The sequence below is a fragment of the Pelodiscus sinensis genome, chromosome 3 (genome assembly GCF_052426305.1).
Source record: "Pelodiscus sinensis isolate ZL-2025 chromosome 3, ASM5242630v1, whole genome shotgun sequence".
Lineage (NCBI taxonomy): Eukaryota > Metazoa > Chordata > Testudines > Trionychidae > Pelodiscus > Pelodiscus sinensis.
The window spans coordinates 63,993,064-64,013,445 of NC_143054.1; the positions used below are offsets into that span (position 1 = coordinate 63,993,064).

Genomic DNA, 20,382 nt, shown 5'->3' on the forward strand with positions numbered 1-20,382 from the left:
GGCAGCAGCCCTGAACTTGCTGCTAGAGCCCAGCTGACCATGCAGTGACTCTCTCACCCAGGGAGCTGGAGAGCCAACTCCGCCTGGCTGGGGAAGCCTCCCAGCAAACTCCACAACTGGGAATCAACAGTGGAGACATAAACCCAGCTGAGGGATCCTGCCTTCAGGTCCCTAGAGGCTAGCTCTCAGGGGGAACCCTGCATGCAGGCCTGGGGCTTACTAGCTCCCACACACTCAGTCCTCCCCTTTTCCTGGCTGGCTCCAGACTCCCCTCAACAATGGTCTCTCCTTCCCCCTGGGAGGGGCATCTCACTCCCTGTGGGTTGCCGGGCAGACTCTGGCCCTGGTAGGGAGGGGGAGCCAAGGCAAACTCAGAGTGCCTCTCCCTGAGCTGCCAGCAGACAAAACCCCGGGAATCCAAGCAATCTCCTTGGGGGTTACACTCTCCCTGTGCGAAAGTTCTTGCCGTCCTCGGCAAGGGTCATTTAACCACAACACAAACATGCAAGGTCCTTTCCATCAGGTAATAGTATACATTGTTTAGTTGACAATAAATATCATTATCCAATAAGTAAGTATTGCTGTGTCCACATACAATATTAATTTAAACATTAAATTGTTATTCAATTTACATTAATAACATTCTTACTATATTTAAATAAATGACTTAACCTTGGAGACTCCATTGTTAACTATCAGACACAAACAATAATAGGCCACCCGCACCCATCTATTTACTAAATGCAGAGGGACAGAGGTGGAGGACCCTGGGACATCATAGGTGAGTTTCTGTACAGGTTTTCGCTCTCGTTCTGAACGTCGAAGTACAGGAGCTTCTTCATTCTCAGGGTTCTCAGCAGTAATGACTGCAGGACAATCAATGATTTCCCTCTCTGCAGGTTGCATGGCTTCTCCCACATCCTCTACAGGTGGAACCATCCTAGCTGGTAAACCACTTGCCTCTTCATGCTGTATTGTTGACTGAGGGGGTACAAAGGGTGCAGCTTCAGGGTTAAGTATTTGAGCTAGAGGAGGCTCAGATTCTCCCTCTCTAACAGTTTCTACCTCACATAGCTGTTCATGAAGCATAGGAGGTATTGGATAATAGGGGAAGAATTCCTCTTCACTGCTACTCTGTGAATGAGGATCATTTTCTCCAGAGGAGTTTAAAGACTCACTGTCTGCCTCCTCAGCAGATTCAAGTTGTGCAGTAAGGGTTCTTTCTGCAGGAACTTTCTTCCTTAGTCTTGAACGAGTAATGGGTCGCCGGGAGGAACCACATTCACTATTTTTCTCTTCACCTATTAACTGCCCCACTGGCAAGAGATGGTTTCGGTGAATAGTCTTACAAACATTTTTTCCATTTTCCATCCTAAGGCGATATACAGGCAAGTCTGGTAGCTTATCAACCACTATGTAGGTGTCTGCATTCCACCGGTCAGCTAATTTATGTTTTCCAGTGAGACCTAGATTTCGGATTAAGACTCTGTCTCCTACCTGCAGATCCTGTTCACGGACCCGACTATCATATCTCTGCTTGTTAGCAAGGTTGCTTTTTGTGGCTGCTTGGGAGGCCAGTCTGTAAGCTTCCCGCAAGTCACGCCTGAGACTCTGAATGTACTGGAGATAAGTTGTTTCGCTAGCTTCATCAGAGGATATCCCAAAACATAAGTCAATTGGTAGCCTGGCTTCTCTGCCAAACATTAAATAATAAGGCGAAAACCCAGTGGACTCATTTTTAGTGCAGTTATAAGCATGCACAAGGTAACTGACATGCTCACTCCATCTGGTCTTTTGGGATGGATGTAGTGTTCCCAACATGTTTAGCAAAGTCCGGTTGAATCTCTCCGGTTGTGGATCTCCCTGGGGATGGTAAGGAGTGGTTCTGGACTTCCTTATTCCCAGGGTTTTTGTAAGTTCACGAATTAGTCTGCTTTCAAAATCTCTTCCCTGGTCAGAATGGATTCGGGCCGGGAAACCATAATGTACAAAGAATTTGTCCCATAAAATTTTGGCCACTGTACTGGCTTTTTGGTCTTTTGTGGGATATGCTTGGGAATACCTTGTAAAATGGTCAGTAACTACAAGTATACTGGAGTGGTTCTTTCTATCAGGCTCCAATGACAAAAAGTCAATGCACACCAATTGCATGGGTGCATCTGTAGCGATGTTCACCATAGTCGCTGCCTTTTTTGGCAGAGTCTTCCGCTTAACACACCGAGAGCACCATTTGCAGTGGTCTTCCACAGATGCTGTCATTTTGGGCCAATAAAACCGATCTCTGACCAGTTCCAAAGTCTTATCTACCCCCAAGTGACCATGATCATCGTGCAAAGACTTCAACACCATCTCCTGGTATTCTTGGGGTAAGACCAGTTGTTTCCGCACATGGCCCCTTACAGTCTGGGTGGTCCGGAATAACAAACCTTTGTTAATCACTAAACGATCCCACTCTTTTAAGAGAAGAATTGTGCCGGGGGAAAAGTTAGCCTTAGAGATGGGTTTTTCACCCTTTTCTACAGCTTCCAGCACAGGTCCAATATTTGAATCTTTCCACTGAGCTCTTCTCAATTCAGTCGGAGTTAACTGGGGCAATTCAAAAGTCTTTAGCCCAACGAGGTTTGCATAAATGGTAGGTATAGCCTTCTCAGACAACCCCAGTGTGTCAGCATATCTTTCCTCATTTACATAAGGGGACTGCACTTTTCCTATTACAGCCTTGCAGGTGGCACGAATAGCAGGAGATGGTATCTCCATCCACTCAGACTCTTCCTCGAGTGGGTTATGAGGGCGACGGGACAATGCATCTGCGTCTGCATTGGTTTGACCCGAACGGTACTGCAGCTTAAAGTCATAAGCAGCCAAGGCAGCCATCCATCGCTGACCAGTAGCATCTAGTTTAGCCGTGGTCTGCACATAAGTAAGTGGGTTATTATCTGTTTTTACTACAAAGGTCGCTCCGTATAGATAATCATGAAGTTTGTCCACAACAGCCCATTTGAGAGCTAAAAACTCAAGTTTGTGCACGGGATAGTGTCTTTCAGAGGCAGTCAACCCTCGACTGACAAACGCCACAGGTTTCCATTTATTCTCATAATTCTGATAGAGAACTGCTCCTAATCCATCAAGACTGGCATCTACGTGTAGTTCATAGGGCTTGGTAGGGTCTGCAAAGGTTAACACTGGTGCAGTGGTGAGTTTCTCAATAAGGGCATGGAAAGCGCTGTTGCATTCCTCAGTCCAACGGTCTCCAAATGGTTCATTCACCTTGAAATACCTCTCATTAGGACTTGCAAGCTTATGTTGGGGTGATCTCTTCCACGTTGGGGGGTATCCCCTTGTCAAATTGGTGAGCGGTCTCACAATGGAGGAGTAATTTTTTACAAATCGGCGGTAATATCCACAGAAGCCTAGGAAAGATTGTAAAGCTTTCAGGTCTTTGGGTACAGGCCAGGTGGTTAATGCCTCAATCTTCTCGGGATCAGTCGCCACACCTTCTGCTGACACAATATGGCCTACATATTTTACTCGGGTCTGACAAAATTGACATTTATCAAGTGACAGTTTCAACCCACTAGCGTCCAGGCGGTCTAACACTTTCATTAGTCGAGCTTCATGCTCTTCCAGAGTTTTCCCAAAAACAATTAAGTCATCCAAATACACCAGCACTTCTAACAAATTCATATCCCCCACTGTCTTCTCCATCAAACGCTGGAATGTAGCAGGAGCTCCCGAGATACCTTGGGGCATCCTCTCAAACTGGTAGAATCCCAAGGGACAAATGAAAGCTGTTTTCTCTTTGTCTTCAGAGCTCATCGGGATCTGGTAGTAGCCACTTCGTAAATCTAAGACAGAGAACCATCTGCTTCCTGCTAGGCAAGCTAAGGCATCATCTACCCTAGGTACAGTGTATTGATCTGGGATGGTCCTTTTATTCAGTGTGCGATAGTCCACACACATGCGCACAGTCCCATTTTTCTTCCGCACCACCACAATGGGGGATGCATAGGGGCTACGGGATTCAGAAATTATTCCTGCTTCCAATAGTTCTTGGATATGCTTTCTCACATCCTCAATGTCTGCAGGTGCCAGTCTTCGGGACCTCTCCCTGAAAGGCCTGTCATCTGCCAAACGAATGGTGTGTTCCACGTTAAGGGCACACCCCACATCCCATTCTTCAGTGGAGAACACATTAGGTCTCTCGCTTAACTGCTTTTTTAACCGGTCTTTCCAACTGGGAGATACAGGAGAATCACCAAAATTAAAAAGATCAGGATCCAATGCCTTACAGGGCTTTCTGGCTGCAGCTGCAGGGCTCATAACACTCTCTACTCTATACAATCGTGCCAATACCATTCCTCTCCTGATGGCTATGGGATGGTTGGTTTCATTTCGTATTCTGACCATAATGCCAGCTTCTTCCAGCTGTGGTAAGGACAATAAACCTCTCAGAACCATCAGACCACTAGGGAGGTTATCTCCATCAGAGGACTCCATCATTACTGTATGAGGAAGGCTGCTACTGTGCTTCTCAAGTTTTCCCCTCAAGTCAATCTCACCATGTGGGGGTATGGACAAAACAGCTTTGGATACTCTTACTACTTTCCCTAGAGATTCATCGTCAGAGCTATCATGGTCAGAAGGCATTGTGGATGAGCCCAGGGTCAGTTCTCTCCATGGAGGGCGAACCACATCTGGGGTCTTCTGGCCCAAACGACCACAAAGTGTGGCCAAAGATTGGAACATGTTGCTGTTGGTTCCAATCAATATGGGAATGCCATCAGAATTTTGTGTCTCAGGACAAATCAAAGCCAGAGTATCACAATCCTGGAGACATCCAGCCAGTTCTGCAGGAAAACGTAAAGTCACTAGTACATATCCATCGTATGGGTAACTAGCATTGCTAAGGCCCCATATTGCCAATCCTTCTAGAGGATGGATCTTCACTTGAGGGAGGAATTTCCGATGGAATTCTCTAGTAATGATGGTGACCTGAGATCCACTGTCCAGCAGGGCCCTACAGGGAATCCCTTCTACCATCACATTAACTACCGCTGCTGGGCCTATCAATCCTTCTGGGAATGGGCTCCAGGAAGGCTGTTCATAACACAACTTAGTGGAGCTCTGACTGTAATGGCTCCCAGTATGCTCCATTTTTCGTTGCGCTACCTTCTCTTCATTCCTTGGGTTGTCACACTGGGTGGAAATGTGCCCATCCTCGCCACATCGGTAGCAGAATCTCTTGTTCCTTGGGAGGGTCACCAAGGTTTTCTTTACAGGTTCTCTGTTGGGGTCCCTTCTCCCTGGGTGAAAAGGAGGGTACTTCCTTTCTGTCAAAATTGGTGGAAGAATATCGCTAGGTGACCCCTGAGGCATCTTACTCGTCATAAATTCAGTGAGCTGTGCTGTCAGGGTTTTGAGCTGTTGATGGAGGTCCTCAGTGGTAGGCAGACAAAGGTCATCCTTCAGTTTCTGAGGACCAACGGTCTGGCTCACTGAGATCTTATTCCTCTCTCTAACCGTTCTCTTTTCCTCCTCCTCCCGGACTTCTCGCAGCAGTTGGTGGAATTCTGGAGGACTGTCCAATCGGTCTGCAAGTTTCAATTTCATAATTAGAAAATCATCATAAATAGCACCTCGTATGACCTGTTCTAGTCGTACTCGGTGTTCCTTGCTCCTTTCAGTGCCTTTACGGCGGATGCACAGTTGAAGGGATGGTTCCAATCTGTGAAGATAGGAAGATAGTTTTTCACCTGAATGTTGGTAACAGGATCGAAATTGAAAGTAGAGGTCTTCCCCAGTCTCTAGGCTCCCAAAGGCATCCTCCATCGCCGAGAGATAGTCATCAACAGTGGCAGCAGGCTTGCTGGCTTTTAATGCACAGATTACATTCCCTGCAGGTCCTCGCAGGCTTTCTGCCACACGTTTCCTCTTTTCAGCCTCACTACATTGCCATTCCTGCATCACCTGATTTAGTTGATGCCTCCAAGTGTCATAGTCATCTTCCCCTACAGGCACAGGTTTAATGCCTGAAAAGAACTTCAGTTTTCTGTAAGGGCCTGATTCATATGCTGTCTTTATGGACTCCCCTATTGCTTTTCCCATAGCAAAAATTATTTGGTCTGTAGAACTGGAAGGAGGCACAGGACTACTTCCCAAAAGAGTCCTTAATTCAGTCATGGTCTTCCCTTCCTGCATAAGGAAGTTCCCCAATTTGGACTGAAAACCATTAGTTTCAGATGGTGGGGCAGATGGGGAGGGAAAATGTGATTGTGTTTGAATGGTCACCTTCCATCCGTCCTTCTCTCCATCTGGCAGAATTACATGGGGAGTCACTACAGTAGATAGTATAATCTTGCTCTCTACAAGAAGAGATAAAGTAGCTTCCCCTTGTGCTTTCATCTGACTCCGAACCACACAGGTTCCCCATTCTCTGACATTAGCAATCTCATCTTCAATTTGTCTAATTTCCCACTCAGTGGGTACATTAGTGAGCAGAAAGTGGCGTTCAGGGTCAGCTCCCTCCAGCTCACACCAAGCTATAAGCCTCTTCTGATAATCCATACTGGGAATTTACTTAATATCCCAGGAAGACAGCAGGAGTGTATATAAGGTATGAGTTTAAAAGACGGGATCCCAGCGGTGCCTCCAATGTAGCGCCCCCTCTCCACCTGGTTACCTTCTTTTAAAGCCAATCTCCTTTCAGGTTCGGATGGATAGGTCTGGGTTCTTCTGGATCCCGCCACCTACTCAATTTTATTCTTTCTGATTGATGTACTTGGCGGTGCCTCCACCCCCCTCACTCCTTCCTAGCAGGGTCACCAGGGCAGCTTGGGAGGAAAATTCTAGCCCAGGATAATCCCCACGTATTTGTAAGATAGTTGGAGACTCCCAGAAAATAACACAAACACATACACTATAATAAACACAATGATATTAAACAGGAGACAATTATAACAGAACAGGGTAACACTATTTTTAGGGTCACCGGTGCCCAGCACCTGTGAGGTTAGTGTCCCGTTGGTACGCGTACTTTGTTGGGGCCCTTGATGACTGTTGACCACACAATCCTTCTCTGCGGTGGTTTAGCAGTGGGGCTGACTAGGTCCAGTACAGCCCAAAGGACTCACAAATGGGAGAAGATGGTAAATCCCTCCACAGTTTAATATGCTGCAGGTAATAAAATCCCCAAACAAATTCCCTGACTTACTAACTAAAAATTGGTGCACTCACACACTCCATGAATGAGCCTCAGGTTGAGAGATGACTCAGTCTCTGCAAAGGGGCTGCTCTCTTCTCACAGGGGTCCTCTTCAAGCAGGAACCAGGCTGCTTCGGTCCCAGAATTTCCCCTCACCGCGAAGGGGTGCAGGGCTCAAGATGCAGACCACACAACTGCACCAAAATTCAAAACTACAGCCTCCCAGCCCAGCATTCAGACCCACACCGCAGGCAGCAGCCCTGAACTTGCTGCTAGAGCCCAGCTGACCATGCAGTGACTCTCTCACCCAGGGAGCTGGAGAGCCAACTCCGCCTGGCTGGGGAAGCCTCCCAGCAAACTCCACAACTGGGAATCAACAGTGGAGACATAAACCCAGCTGAGGGATCCTGCCTTCAGGTCCCTAGAGGCTAGCTCTCAGGGGGAACCCTGCATGCAGGCCTGGGGCTTACTAGCTCCCACACACTCAGTCCTCCCCTTTTCCTGGCTGGCTCCAGACTCCCCTCAACAATGGTCTCTCCTTCCCCCTGGGAGGGGCATCTCACTCCCTGTGGGTTGCCGGGCAGACTCTGGCCCTGGTAGGGAGGGGGAGCCAAGGCAAACTCAGAGTGCCTCTCCCTGAGCTGCCAGCAGACAAAACCCCGGGAATCCAAGCAATCTCCTTGGGGGTTACATGTGTATTTATTGGATTATCAGAGAAGAACCTAAAGCAAATTTATGGATCTGAGCATACCTGAAATTTGGGGGTAGGGACTGGCAGTCCCATCCAAAAAGGCATGGCTCTTCTGCTAAGCTTAATTAAACTCTTCATTCAACTATATTCACTCTCACTTTTGGGATTGAATGGAAGGGGATGTTAGATAGAATCAATGGTTTCCTCTACTATGCAGAGTCTACTCCGTATTTAACGTGGAATGTATGTCTAGACTACATGCCTCTGTCGCCAGAGTCATGTAGATTAGGCTACCAGACATAGGAAAATGAAGCGGCAATTTAAATAATCGCCGCTTCATTTAAATTTACATGGCTGCCGCGCTGAGCCGACAAACAGCTGATCCGGCGATTATTTAAATCGCCGCTTCATTTTCCTATGTCTGGTAGCTTAATCTACATGCCTCTGGCGACAGAGGCATGTAGTCTAGACGTACCCTTAGATGCTACAGTTACTTCCTGTCATAGGCATAGGAAAATTAGATTGATCTCCCAGGCACCACAGAGGTGAATGTGACCTTAAGAGTCATCTCTGTCTGTTACATTTCTAGCTACAAGGTCTGTCATGTCCATGAAAGAAAGTGATGTGATCGAAGTGTTTCAACAGAAATATTTTACACATTGTACCACTGGTAGCTATTTGGTGCCTTTTCGTTTTAATGCTAACAGTTAGGGTTACCATAGTAAGGAAGGCCCCCATTTCTGTGAAGACTTGTGTGTACTTGCTATAGCTCACACATTGTAACTACTCATAGTGCAGAAAAAGCCAGCTGGCTCCCAGTCCATGCTGTAAAGGTCTCTTGATCTTAACAGTTGCTGTAGTCTAAGCACCACTTGCATTGCTCAGTAATCACACAGGGGCTACGTCTACACTGGCATGATTTTCCGGAAATGCTTTTAACAGAAAAGTTTTCCGTTAAAAGCATTTTCGGAAAAGCGCATCTAGATTGGCAGGATGCTTTTCTGCAAAAGCACTTTTTGCGGAAAAGCGTCCGTGGCCAATCTAGACGCGCTTTTCCGCAAAAAAGCCCCGATCGTCATTTTCGCGATCGGGGCTTTTTTGCGGAAAACACTACTGTGCTCTCTACACTGGCCCTTTTCCGGAACAGTTTTCTGGAAAAAGACTTTTGCCCAAACGGGAGCAGCATAGTTTTTCCGGAAAAGCACTGATGATTTTACATTACATCGTCAGTGCTTTTCCAGAAATTCAAGCGGGCAGTGTAGACAGCTGGCAAGTTTTTCTGGAAAAGCGGCTGATTTTCCGGAATAACTTGCCAGTGTAGACACAGCCTAGGTGTGTGGGTACACTTGCACTACTTGAGAACTATTCTAACACAGTAACCCAGCTGCAACTAGAAGACAGCTATTCATCTCTCCTGAAATAGAAACCTACCATAACACAGGCTTCAAAATTATGAATGGCATAAAATTCAGTAGCATATCTCAATCTGATATGACATGTAAACATTAGGGGTACAGCTACACTGCGGGCTAAAGTCAAATTATGTTATGCGACTTCAGCTACGTTAATAGCGTAGTTGAAGTCGAAATAGCTTAACTTGGCTTTTGGCCTTGTCTACAGTGCAGGAAGTTGAAGGAAGACCACTCATCCTTTAACTTCCCTTACTGCTTGTGAAATGAAGGTTACTGGCATTGAGAGGAGCACACCTTTCAGTTTGAATTAGCTGACTTAACTCAGCCACTAATTTGAACCCTGGAAGATGGACAGCAGCAGCTTTGATCTTCCTCTGTAGTGTAGACATGCCCTAGGAAACTAGGAATAGCACAGTTGCCATTAAAATATTGATAGTTTGCAAGTACATTACTGTACTAGTCACAAGGCTAGTGTGACCATCCAAGTAATATTAATTGCATGCAAACCTTCTGCTAGATGCTAGAGGCAGCAATAAGGGCTTGGTTCAATGTCTAGGGTGGTTCTTAAAGTTATAAAACAGAAGCAGTTCAATACCCCAGCTAGTAATCTGGGAAGTGAGGAGGGGAAAGCCCTGGGCACCTGTAAGAGGCCAGACTTTCCCAGTCTTAGCCACTGAGTCTGTGTGGAGCAAAAGAGACCTTTTAGTAGAAGAAAGTTGCATTAGTTTGGGAAACATTGCAAAACTAACTTGAAAGTATGCAAAACATCTACCCCACAATATGCTTGGCAGTGTTCTTTGCCTCAGGTTTCCCCTTGCCATGTGAAAGTCCATTGGACAGCTGCCTTTAACATGACACTCCCCTTTCCTCTACAGTCCACCCTCTCGTTGCTCCTTGTCCACGGTGAGCAATATCCCAGAGTCAGACAGTGAGTTCATCTCCTCCTGCTCTCCCTGGGGAGTGAGTGATTGAGTGGTACCTCTGCCTCTACTCACTGTTTGTTGCAGTCTCTACCAGCACTGCTGCCACTCTGGCTTTGTCTACAATACCCAGCTTTTAGCAACATGGCCGTGCAGCTAAAAGTCACCAACAAACAGCTACAGCGTAAACGCTGTATGCTGGCATTTTTGCAGACAAATTTCCACCCCCCATGAGCAGCAGAGGCTTTGTCGGCAAGAATGCTCTCCTGTGGACAAAGGAGCATTTACACTGCCACTTGCTGTGGTCAAACTTTTTTGTCTCTGAGTGGGGAGGCTTTTTTAAGTACCCATGAACCACAAAAGTGTTGCTGATCTCTTGGCAATGTAGGGAAAGCCTCTAGCTGCAATGCTGAGTTCTGAGGTTCTGCCACTTAGCCCAGATCATTGTGGTTTCACCATGGAGAGGGGAACCTCTCTGTTGCTCCCTCTATACTGTCTTTTCACCACAGCACTGTCTCTGTACCAGAGACAAGGTTCAGCGTATCAGTGATCACTGAAAGAGAGCCAAGACACTCCACTGAGTCTAGTCAGAGCTGTCTTTCAATATTGGAGGGAAAGGACCACATGGTTTCTAGGATCGAGATCTACAATACCAGGTAGGAATCTCTGCCCTTTCACTCCCCTTTCCCTTACATTTGGCACCATTGTGCCCTGTGTAGCAGTTGAGGTTTTAGGGTGATGCCCTCCCCTCCAATTAGGGCACATTAAGTACAGTTTTAGTGCTCATACTATCAGGATAGCAACCCTTAATTACCTCTGCACTACCACAAGACTAACATGCATCTTAACCCCAAACACTCAAAATTAATGATGTTAGCAGAGCAGGTTAGTCTGCTAATCACCTAAGAAAAGAAGGAGAGGTAGATACATTGGAGGGCAGGGACAGGGTCCAGAGTGACATAGAGAAATTAGAGGATTGGGCCAAAAGAAATCTGCTGAGGTTCAACAAGGTCAAGTGCAGAGTCCTGCACTTGGGGAGGAAGAATCCCAAGCATTATTACAGGCTAGGGACTGATTGACTAGGTAGTAGTTCAGCAGAAAAGGACCTGAGGATTACAGTGGATGAGAAGCTGGATATGAGTCAGTAGTGTGCTCTTGTAGCCAAGAATGCTAATGGCATATTAGGGTGCGTTAGGAGCATTGCCAGCAGATCCAGAGAAGTGATTATTCCCCTTTATTCGGCACTAGTGAGGCCACATTTGGTGTATTGCATCCAATTCTGCCACCAGCCCCCTACGAAAAGGATGTGAATACATTGGAGAGTGTCCAGCAGAGGCCAACCAAAATGATTAGGGGGCTAGAGCACATCATCTATGAGGAGAGGCTGAAGAATTTGGGCTTATTTAGTCTGCAGAAGAGAAGAGTGAAAGGAGATTTGATAGCAGCCTTCAACTTCCTGAAGGGAGGTTCCAAAGAGGATAGAGAGAGGCTGTTCTCAGTAGTAATGGATGGCAGAAAAAGGAGCAATGGTCTCAAGTTACTGTGGGAGAAGTCTAGGTTGGATATTAGGAAGAACTAATGTAGAAGAACATAATTTGTTGGACAAAAGTCAAAATGGCTTCTGTAAAGGGAAATCCTGTTTTACTAATCTATTAGAGTTCTTTGAAGGGGTTAATAAACATGCGGACAAAGGGGATCCAGTAGATACAGTATACTTGGATTTTCAGAAAGCCTTTGACAAGGTCCCTCACCAAAGGCTCTTGTGTAAATTACATGGCCATGGGATAAGAGGGAAGGTCCTTTCTTGGATTGAGAACTGGTTAAAAGACAGGAAACAAAGGGCAGGAATAAATGGTAAATTTTCAGAATGGAGAGGGGTAACTAGTGGTGTCCTCCAAGCATCAGTCCTGGGACCAATACTTTTAAACTTATTCATAAATGATCTGGAGAAAGGGGTAAGCAGTGAGGTGGTAAAGTTTGCAGATGATACCAAACTGTTTAGGATAGTCAAGACAGAAGCAGACTGTGAGGGACTCCAAGAAGATCTCACCAAACTGAGTGATTGGGCAACAAAATGGCAAATGAAAATTAATGTGGATAAGTGTAAAGTAATGCACATTGGGAGAAATAACCCCAACTATACGTACAGTATGATGGGGGCTAATTTGGCTACGACAAATCAGGAAAGAGATCTTGGAGTTATCGTGGACAGTTCTCTGAAAACTTCCACGCAGTGTGCACCGGCGGTCAAAAAGGCAAATAGGATGCTAGGAATTATTAGGAAAGGGATAGGAAATAAGACCCAGAATATCTTACTGCCCCTGTATAAAACTATGGTACGCCCACATCTTGAATACTGTGTACAGATGTGGTCTCCTCACCTCAAAAAAGATATTTTGGCCTTGGAAAGGGTTCAGAAAAGGGCAACTAAAATGATTAGGGGTTTGGAACAGGTCCCATATGAGTAGAGGTTAAAGAGACTGGGACTTTTCAGTTTAGAAAAGAGGAGACTGAGGGGGGATATGATAGAGGTCTATAAAACCATGAGTGGTGTGGAGAGGGCCGATAAAGAAAAGTTATTTATTAGTTCCCTAAATAGAAGAACTAGAGGACACCAAATGAAATTAATGGGGAGCAGGTTTAAAACTAATAAAAGAAAGTTCTTCTTCACACAGCGTGTAGTCAACCTGTGGAACTCCTTGCCAGAGGAGGCTGTGAAGGCTAGGACTATAATAGAGTTTAAAGAGAAGCTAGATAATTTCATAGAGGTTAGGTCCATAAAAGGCTATTAGCCAGGGGATAAAATGGTGTCCTTGGCCTCTGTTTGTCAGAGTCTGGAGAGGGATGGCAGGAGACAAATCGCTTGATCATTGTCTTCGATACATCCTCTCTGGGGCACCTGGTGCTGGCCACTGTCAGCAGACAGGATACTGGGCTAGATGGACCTTTGGTCTGACCCAGTACGGCCATTCTTATGTTCTTATGTTCTAAGAACTAGGAAGGGAGTGAAGTACTGGAATGGGTTACCTAGTGTGGAAGAAAACAAGTCCTCACTCTGCATTTGTAAGCAACATGTCAGAGGCAGTTTATTTTGAGCAATTGGAAGGGAAGACTGTGGTTGAACTGGGGGTGGTGGTGGCCCCCCTTCCTTAGACAAATCTTCAAAATACAAGCAGTCTAAGACAAGTATATATACTCTCCCGTTACATACATCAACGGCTAACGGTTATCTCTCTGCCCACACAATTCCCTTATCTCAAGGTTCCTGCTGGAGTCAACATTCATACTTATCTCTAAAGCGAGGTGAAGAAAGCGTCCCTACAATTCTCGCTCTCACTTTGTTAGGCCTCAGGGTTAGCCTGTCTCTTGTTCTATTCCTACCAACCCTAAGATGGCTGCAAACAAAGCCATCATGTCAACTCCACTAGGAAATCCCCTAATCTCAATTTCAGATGCTTGTGGCTCATGCTCATTTGTAGCGATATCATATACTTCTATCTCCACTGATCCATCTGTTTTCCACTCAATTGTTCACTCATATGAGATATTCTGAACCTTAAAGAATAAATTTTCCATACAATACTTAGCTAAAGCACTAAGGTGTGAAGGTCTTGGCTATTGGATTTCATCAGAATATATAGTATTGTCTACATTTGGATATGTTAAAGGGGTGGTAGTGGATATGGAGGAGAGGGTGAAGGCAGTGGCATCAAGGTGCTTTTGGTATTCCTTATCTGAAAGCCAGTTGGGGAGGGCAGTACATTCTGATGGTACCTGTCCGTAAGCACAGAGCCTAGATCCTGGAAGAAACCCAAACTACCACTCAACACCACATTCCCAAGATTGAACCCCACAAGTCCCTCCTTGCCAATGACAAGGTTGCTCAGGGTCCTTGGGTAATGCTTCCTTTACCTGTGGATAAAGAGACCTAAGACATTTCATTAATGCCTGGCAGTAATTAAGCATGGTATCATCCATTAAATGAATGTCCATTTGGGCAAGGGCCAGCGGGGGCGCTGCCGGTAGTCACATCAGGCATCCTGTCAGGATTTCATGAGGGCTGAGTCCAGTCTTCCACTTGGGGTTGGCCCTCATGCTCATTAATGCCAATGGAAGGGCATCTGGCCATTTCAAGTTTGTTTTTACACAGATCTTGGCCAGTTTACTTTTCAGAATCCCATTTTGATGCTCCACTGTCCCGGCAGACTGTGGGTGGTGGGGGCAGTGGAGGTTGTGTTGAATTTGCAAGGCTGCACATAACCCTTTTACAATTTGTCCAGTAAAAATGAGTACCACGATCACTGTTGATACCAACAGGTATACCAAACCTTGGTACAAAATCTTTTAGCAGGATTTTCACAACAGACTTGGCATCTGCCCTTCTGCAGGGGAAGGTTTCAACCCAACTGGAAAAAACATTAACCAATACTAATACATACTCATAATTATATTTGAATAAAATCAATCTGAATATTTACAAAGGGTCCCCAAAGAGGGGGGGTGCGATGCCTGCCTAACTTTAACAGCAGATTGTACATTGTTGGCAGTAGTGCTGGGCCACAGAAGCAAAATCTGGTGTACACCAGTCTCATTTTACTGCAGCAATCATCCCCCCTTTGCTCACGAGCAAAATAGGGCAAGAGTACCCTAGGCACAACCAGGCAGCCGTCCTGGGAGCGCCAAAGGTGATCAGGATGTAAAGTGCTCCCAGCAACACTCCAAAAACATTTTTCACCTTCAGGTAGCAGGGCAATTGGCTATTATTACAATGGTGAGGTTACTAGTTTCCCCATTGTTGTGGGCATCTTTACTTAAATATGCTGATGTCCCACTTGCCTGTGTTGTTTCAGTTACAGATTTCTTGTTATCTCTGGTCAAACCACTTTCATGGTTGGTGTGCAAGTTGCAAAGCTAAATATTTCTCTAATGTGGCAATTAAAGCAAAGCAAACCCAGTGGGGAGGAGGTTGGTACCCCACTTCCAGTCCTTTTCACATGATGCACTCCTTGCTCCCTTCCTCCAAGCTCCATAGGAGTAGCAGGAGCTGCAGCAGGAAGAGCCTTATAGTTACCTTCCTTTTTGTTCACTTATGGAGACATTGTTAACATTCTCCTAGCTTAAACAATTGCCAAACTATTATCCTTTCACTAAGTTTAGAGTTGCCAATTGATTGGGCCCAGTTATTAATTTTGTTTTTGTTTAAACTCATGCTTTAGCTTTACTTAAAATGTTCTTTCATTAAAAAAACCAATTTTCTACACACAACAACATTTGCAATACGTATACCACAATTAAGACACACAAGACAAACTTGTACAGAACACAAACTCATTATGTCATGACAGCAGAACCATGGGGTTTTTTTTCGGTTGCTCTTCAGCTGGTACCAGCGCTTTCTGATGGTCTGAAAGACAAAGAAAACATTTCTACCCCCGTGGGGGTGGCACATTATATTTTAGAATACTTTTCTTTTACAGATGTTCTTGCTAATTTTTGATCAGCCTGCTGTTACCCAATTATATACTTTTAATTTGCACACCAGCTTCAGAGGGTTTGGGTGAATTATTTCTTTGTTCAATTATTAAGTTAAAGGTGGCATGCCTCAGTTTCCCTCTTGTACCACAGACCAGGTGTTTAATGTGTGAAGCTTCAAATTATTCACGGGTGGCAACTGAGAGGTTTTACTGCTATAGTAATTTTCCTTAGCACAAGGTGTTTTCTAGTTACTATTTCAGCAAGCAAAAAGGTTTTCTTTTCCTGAAAAGAATCATATACAATGTTACAGGCTTAATTATTAGTGTTATGTTAATAATAATTATTATTTCAAATAGTTGTTTATAAATATCTTGTTTATATTTGGACAATTTATTTCAGGAGACGGTGGGTTTTATATTCCTTTGAAATAGCCAGGCAGCCTGCATTCACATACAACTTTGGATTTGAAGGCAAGCCAAAAAGTATTATCAACTCAGCCTTGAAAAGAGACACAGTGAAGTTCTAGGGCTTGGATTTTTTAAAATAATAATTTGTTTTCTTAGAGAGTGAATTTAATCTTAAGGGTTGAATGCCCTGGGACAAGCAACACTAATCAATTTGTGCTTTGTCTGTTTGCAATTTTAAGTGAGAGGGCATTATCCAAACTAAATAAAATCAATTCATTTGAAACCTACAAAGCAGATTTACAATGTATAGATTTCATTTTTTTATGAAGTTAGCCAGTTAAATGTCAATAAGATTCCTTATTTCCCCTTTAGTAGATTTAGCAAAAGTGTCTGTAGCCAAATATTTAAATTGATTGTTTCTTTTGCCTGGATTATTGAAAGAGGCTGCAAGAAACAAGGAGTTGTTTTTAAAGCAGGTTTTTTCCTCACACATTACAACAATTGCTTAATTCCTTCCATACTCCCATGGAGTCAACCTTTCACCTTTGCATACCCTTAATCACTTGCTTTGTTCCTCAAATGAAAAATTCTCATTCCTGTTAATTTAACTTTCTAATGACTGTATTACTGCTTTCCTTATTCCTTCTACTTTGCCCATAGGGCTCCAAACCGCTTACCCTCTTTTAACATGCTTTTTCCTTCTTATGGTCTGTCTTGATTCCTGCTAAATGGCTTTTTCCAATTACACTGGTGCTGTCCATTATTAATTTAGTGAGAAGGGTGGGCTTTTCAATTAGCCTCCACAGCTTCTGGTTCCTTTCATTGGGTAAATTCAAATGTTTATTAAGAAAGTCAGCTAATAATACTTTTTAAACTTCTTAGTACAGGGTTTTTCGTAACAGCCAAGCTGCAGCAGGCATGATCTATGCTGCTGGCTCTGGGGTGGATCACTCCCTTATGCTCTGTAAGGAGATGTATGCCGCAGAATGTGTCTCCTTGTTAGGGCACATTTGGCTTCCAGTGATTACAATTTCAAATTCGATTTCTACCGGTTGACTTAGGGTGGCTTTTAATTTACCTCCTCCCACGCCCTCAAGCCAAACATAACAGCGTGTGAAGGGAAGGTTTTGGCTGTTTATTAATATTTTGCCTGGCCAGTCCCCACTCATGTGTTAAAAAACATCCTTGGGTTGCCTGCGGTTCCAGCCAGAGAGGCTGCTGTTATCTATTTGCTAGCAAGGAGCTTGTGAATCTCCTGGAGTTGCTTGGCAGCTTTCTCCTGCTTCTGTGTGCTGTTCTGCGTGTCCTATGTGCTAGGGGCATTCTTGCTCGGCCATTGTCCTGCCTTACCCCCTCCGGGGTAGAAGCATTCTTTTTTAGTGTGCCTGGAGGTCCTAGGACCATAATACATGTACATGTAGTACACAGGGGTGCCCTTTGACAGTGTGGGGGTATTCTTAGACTTACCCCCACCCATTTTCAGTTACACAAGGGAGTCCTGTCTGCTCAGAGGCTCATAAGAAACTATTTTCACACACTCCAAAGAAGGGGTCTGCTGGGTCTTGAGATGCAGACCTTATCAGCAGCTCATTAAATAAGGAGAGTCAATTTCTCATATATATCCGCTGGGTCACGAGGTTTGGCTGACCCCTCCTTGAGTTCAGGATTCCCTCATAAGGTAGCCTTCGTGCGGCTGGAGTCAGCTTAAGTCTCAGACCTGGTCAGCGGCATTCACTCCTCACTCATCACATTCATACTCATTCATTCCCCATATCTAGATGCATCTTCTTTAACCATAACCTTAATTCCTTATGTCCAGACTTAATACAACCTTTCCCTTATTTGAGGGCAGCAAAAGTTCCTCAGCACCGCTTTACGTCTGACCGTGTTGCAGATTCAATAAGTTCAGATGGCGTGAACCCAAAAGGAACAGACAGCCCCATGGGCAGTCCTCCTTCGACACCCTAGTAGAGATTTCAAAAGGTCTCTTACCTCTTGTTTTGCACCTTGGGGCTCGAAGGGGGACGATCCATAGTAATTCTGCTGTCTCAGCCGGGCATTACCATCCAAGTCACGGTACCAAATTGTGGAATAAAACGAGTCCTCACTCTGCGTTTGTAAGCAACAAGTCAGAGGCAGTTTATTTCCAGCAATTACAAGGGAAGACTGCGGTCGGACTGGGTGGGGGGTGGCCCCCCTTTCTTAGACAGATCTTCAAAATACAAGCAGTATAAGACAAGTATATATACTCTCCCATTATATACATCAACAGCTAACAGTTATCTCTCTGCCCACACAGTTTCCTTCAGATGCTACCTTATCTCAAGGTTCCTGCTGGAGTCACCATTCCATCCTTATCGCTAAAGCGAGGCGAAGAAAGCATCTCTTACAATTCTCGCTCTCGCTTTGTTAGGCCTCAGGGCTAGCCTGTCTCTTGCTCTATTCCTACCAACTCTAAGATGGCTGCACACAAACCCCCTTTTTCCCTTTCCCTGCTTCTATACAAGGAAGGTGGTAGAATTTCCATCCCAAGACGTTTTTAAGTCCCAGCTTGACAAAGCCCTGGCTGGGATGATTTAGTTGGGGTTGGTCCTGCTTTGGGCAGGGGAGCTGGACTTGATGACCTCCTGAGGTCTCTTCCAGCCCTAGGATTCTAAAAGCAGGTATGTCTATGCAAATATATTCTGCTCCTCCAGTTTGTCACTTGAGGGTAGAGAAGAGCTCATTCAGACCACTGCTTCCATTACACCAGCTTTGATGTGCCTGGCTGATACCAAGGCTTAAAAGTAACATTGATAGAAATGGTTTTAAAAAAAGCCATAGCTGTAAACCTAGGCTATAATGAGGGGAACAGCTGGGAATTGCCCTTAAATTCTCATTAAGATGTTAGGGAGCATAAAGGTACAGGAACTCCCTGCAAAACCCACTGGGACAAAGTCGAATTAAGATACGCAACTTCAGCTACATTAATAGCATAGTTGAAGTAGCTCACCTCGACTTTTGGTGCTGTCTACACTGCAGGAAGTCGAAGGAAGAACACTCATTCTTTGACTTCCCTTACTCCTTGTGAGGGTTACCAGCATCGACTGAAATGCCCCTCTCACTTTGAATTAGCTGTGTTAACTAGACCCATTAATTCGTACCCTGGAAGATCAACAGTGGCAGCTTCGATCTTCCTCTGTAGTGTAGCTGTACCCTTTACAGGCTGTTGTAGGGTTCTCTACCTTCATTTCCCCTGACTGGCAGTCAAGGCAAGGAGAAAGCAGCGGGTTGTGCCCACGAAAGCTCATGATGCCATCTACATTTTTTGTTAGCCTCCAAGGAGCTGCAGAATCATTCAGTTTTTTTTAAATCTTAACAAAACAGTATGTCCTCTTTGTACCGCACAAGAGCAGCGATGCCAAACAGTTCAGAAGCTTCTCACCACAAACTCTGATTTGGAGCCACCATATTTAATGTCCATAATACCCAGTCTCGTAGATCCTGAAAGAATGTTGCCTGCCTCCATGACTTTTATTTCCTCTCTTCCTGTGTATATAGCCGGAGGTAAGATGGGGTGAACCTCCTCGATTACACCCCAGGGTCTCTCAGCTATAGACTGTAGCCTGTCCCTTAAACCAGTGGCATACTACTTCAGTCAGCCGTAATCAGTGGACTGAACAATTATGAAACAATGTTGCTAACAAAAATTGCCGTGCTGTTATGCAGGAGGGTGTATATCCTCTCAACTGATCGTACGAAACAGGCCCCTTAGGTGCAAAAAGCTGCATTTTGACAAATGATACAAAGTTTAAAATAAAAAGCAGTTTTGAGATTTTGACGCTGATAAGAATTTTCATTTTCAGAGCAGATCTTTCATTGTTTTCCAATAGTCCAGTGCTTGCTTCTTGATTTTTCAGAAATGGATGCTGACTTTGTGCACACTTTCTTGTGCCTGCACCAACTGTGCAGTGAAAAATTGCTGATGCATTTTATTGCACTTAGCTAACTACTGGATTGCAACTATAAATAATTATTAATCATTTAGCATCCAGAGTGGGCTAGTGCTTACCTGACAGGTTAGAGTCCCATTCCTGCCCTGAAGATTTTACAATCTGAAAACCAGTAAAGACAAACAAAAAAGAAACAGGTGGAGAGGAGAACTGGAATTGCAGATTCCTGTGTTTACATTGGTGTCTCAGTATGTTTTATAGTGTGTGGTATTTAAAGGTTGGGACTTTCAAGGTATTTTATGAGAATTAGTCCTAATTTTGAATTTCAGTGGGACTTGAGTGGCC

The 20,382-nt window shown here is 44.7% G+C and overlaps 1 long non-coding RNA gene across 1 annotated transcript in view; it reads right to left on the bottom strand.

Moving 5' to 3' along the window:
• Window positions 1-18,356, bottom strand: part of LOC102458077 (uncharacterized) — a 59,180-nt gene extending 40,824 nt beyond the window's left edge. Inside the window, exon 1 of the long non-coding RNA XR_332734.5 lies at window positions 18,098-18,356. This is a non-coding gene — a long non-coding RNA (uncharacterized LOC102458077). The remainder of the gene's footprint in view (window positions 1-18,097) is intronic.
• Between the last annotated feature and the right edge of the window lie 2,026 nt (window positions 18,357-20,382).